Source organism: Nicotiana tabacum, chromosome 23, assembly GCF_000715075.1.
Source record: "Nicotiana tabacum cultivar K326 chromosome 23, ASM71507v2, whole genome shotgun sequence".
NCBI lineage: Eukaryota > Viridiplantae > Streptophyta > Magnoliopsida > Solanales > Solanaceae > Nicotiana > Nicotiana tabacum.
In genome coordinates, this window is record NC_134102.1 from 120166502 (window position 1) to 120170283 (window position 3782).

The following is a 3782-nucleotide window of genomic DNA, read 5'->3' on the forward strand; positions in this document are numbered from 1 at the left end:
GAAGGTTTTAGGACGAGGTTTGGTTTGACATGAGGTTTATTACCGGAATTGGGTTGTTTGAGCAGCTACTGTGATTAGAAATCATTGCTTCGAGTATTTGAGTTATGTGGTATATCATGCGATTGTATCTTGGGTTATGGTTGCGGCTTGGTACAACTTGTTCAGACTTATACAGTGTGTAGATGCGAGATTCTAATCTTATAAAAATTGTGGATGTTGGAAATTGGATTCTAAGGTTTATGGGCTAGGTTGAATTAAGGAACTACAGTTATGTTGTGTTGTCGGGCCTATATGGGATAGGGTGACGTGAGATTACCCCCGGTTATGTGCATGGCAAGGTTATACGGCAGTTTGATGGCTTTGAGAACAACTCTGGACACGTTCGAGGACGAACGTATGTGTAAGTGGGGGAGGATGTAATGACCCGACCGGTCGTTTTGAGCATATGCACTTCACTCGGTAGTTTACAGGCGTGAGTAGCCTCATATAATGTATTCTGACTTGTGTGAATCATCGGTTTGGTTTTCAGGTTATTCGGGACTGATTTGGAAGAATGATTCTCAACTAGGGAGCTTTAAATTTGAAAGAGTTGATCAAGTTTTACTTTTTAGAATTTGACCTCGGATCGAAATTTTGATGGTTCCGTTAGCTCCATTGGGTGATTTTGGACTTAGGAGCTCGTCCGGATTGTGATTTGGAGGTCCGTGGTTGAATTTGGCTCAAAATGATGAAAGTTGAAATTTTGGAAAGGTTGACCGAGAGTGGACCTTTTGATATCGGGGTCGAATTCCGATTCCGGAAGTTGGATCAGGTCCATAATATCGAATGTGACTTGTGTGCAAAATTTGAGGTCAATCGGACGTGATTTGATAGGTTTCGGCATCAGTTGTGGAAGTTTGAAGTTTCAAAGTTCATAGATTTCGATTTGAGGTGTGATTCATCGTTTTGATGTTGTTATTTGTATTTTTAAGCCTCGAGTAGGTCCGTATCATGTTATGGAACTTGTTGGTACATTCGGACGGGGTCCCGAGAGGCTCGGGTGAGTTTCGGACGGGGTTCAGATCACTTCATTATTGGATTTTGCTAAGATTTCTGGTTATGGTGTTTCCGCATCTGCGGAAGAGTAGGAGCAGATGCGGACAATTGGCCGCAGAAGCGTAGCAAGCCATGGAGAACAGGGGTCACAGGTGCGAAGAAATTCCTGCACATGCGGTAGCGCAGATGCGGACAAGTGGAGGTAGGTGCGGGGACAACTAGGAGTGATTGACTCCGCAGAAGCGAGGCCAGGGCCGCAGATGTGCGTTCGCAGGTGCAGAACCTGGAGCGCAGGTGCGGGCCCTAGAGGTTCAAGTGACTTCTGCAGAAGCGGCATTTTTCACCGCATATGAGGCGTCGCAGGTGTGACAATAGGCCCGCGAATGTTAAAAGTCTGGGCAGAAGGTTTATAAGCAAGGGTTCATAATTTTAGTCTTATTTTAACATTTTGGACTCGGACTTAGGCGATTTTGGAGAAGATTTTCGAGGTGATTATTGAGCTATGCTTCTTGTACTCGTTTTGGATCATAAAACATGTTTCCTCACTGATTTCCCCACCTAATTAGTGAGATTTTGAAGTGAAATTTGGGGTTTTAGGGCTTGAAAATACGAGAGTGGATTTTGGGGATTTGGATGACTAAATGGTGTCAGATTTTGATAAATTTGGTATGGTTAGACTCGTGAGTGTATGGGATTTCAGGTTTTGTAAATTTTGTCGGGTTTCGAGATGCGGGCCCTTTTGGCCGTTTTTGGGCTTTTGATTTAAGATTTGATCTTTTTCGATCGGGATTAGTTCTTTTAGCATTGTTTGATGTATTTGAGTTGGTTTTGGTTAGTTTCGAGCCATTTAGAGGCCAGAACCCGCGGGATGGCATTTTGGAGCATCGCTTGGCTTGCTCGATATTGGAATTGACTTGTTCGAGGTAAGTAACTCTTCTAATCTTAGTGCCGAGGGTATGAAACCCCGAAATACGTGTTATGTGATTGGTATTGAGGTGACGCACATGCTAGGTGACGGGCGTGTGGGTGTGCACCCTGTGAATTGTGATTCCGTTATTTCCATGGCATTGTATAGTGGCCCTATTTTGTTGATATCTGTGTTATCACCATGTGATAAAGTAGCTGTTAATCATGCTAAATATCATGTTTAGGCTTTATGCTGATATTGTAAGGACCAATAGTGGTCGTTTCTTGCTGTCATCTCACTGATTTCATTGATATATTGTACTCGGTCATATTTATTTATTCATAGTATATCTCAGTCTTAGTATTTTCTTGATACATCATATCATTGTTATCGAGCTAGTTTCATGGCATTGTGAGCCCGTGAGTGAGACTGGAGAGATTGATGACTGAATGAGGCCGAGGGCCTGAGTGAGAGTGATATTTTGGGATCGGGCTGCACGCTGCAGCATATGATATTGATTATATTTTATATGGATCGGGTTTCATGCCACAACAAGGCGGGATATATATATATATATATATATATATATATATATATATATATATATATATATATATATATATATATTGGATCGGGTTGCACGCCATAATAATATTGGATCGGGTTGCACGCCACAACAATATTGGAGCGGGCTGCACGCCGCAGCAATATAGTGCTTGGGCTGTAGGAGCCCCTCCGGAGTCTGCACACCCACAGTGAGCGCACTCGACTATATATATATGGATCGGGCTGCACGCCGCAGCATAGTGAGAGAGAATGCGAGACAGTGAGATTGAGTACTTTGAGAGTGTGAGTACATGAGTTCATATCTGAGATATATTGCGTTGACATGCACACATGACATACATGCATAAAGATGTATTTTTCTCATGCTGTACGGTATCACATCATTCATGATTTCTCACACATGTTGACAGATGAGCATAGTGATGCATTTGTTTTACAGTGGTTATCTGGAAAGAAAATGAAACATCTTATTTATTATGGAAAGGATTTTGGAAAAATTATTATTTTCAAACTTATTCATATTTTTGGTAACTCTAGTAAATGATTTGGGTTTTCATTGAATTACTCGAAAGGCGGAACTATTTTCAGAAATCATGTTTTTGTTGAACATTTGATTGTTGAGTTACTTCTGGTATTACTTGTTTTATGTGTTTATGAACTATTATTGGTTATTGAAGTTGGGACCCGACCTTGGTGCAAGCTCGTCACTACTTTAAACCTAAGGTTAGGTTTGTTACTTATTGATTACATGGGGTCGGTTGTACTCATACTATACTTCTGCACCTTACGTGCAGATATTGGCTATTGATGTTGCTGTGTTCGATGGCAGCTGGATTGAAGATGTACCTGCGTCCTGGTTGTAGCTGCCCTTTGTTCGTGGTAGATTTAGATCTATAAAACTCTGTTTATGTACTATTCAAACAGACTATGTATTTATGTCATTTCCGCTTTGTAAACTCTATTCTTAGAAGCTCATGATTTGTATTACCAGTTCTTGGAGAATGTATAAGATTTAGATATTTCTTTACTTAATCGCTTTATTAATTGTTATTGAAATTGGTTAGAGGTTAATTGGCTTACCCAGCGGGTTGGGTTAGGTGCCATCACGACTAGTGGATTTGGGGTCGTGATAGAGTCATTCAGGGAAGTTGACTCATTGTGTGTTGTTATCTCAACTTTTCTACAAGAATAAAAGCAAAATGGTTTTTAAAGTTTTTGGGCATGATATAGCATTTACAGAAGATGATTTCCACACTATTACCGGACTTAAGAT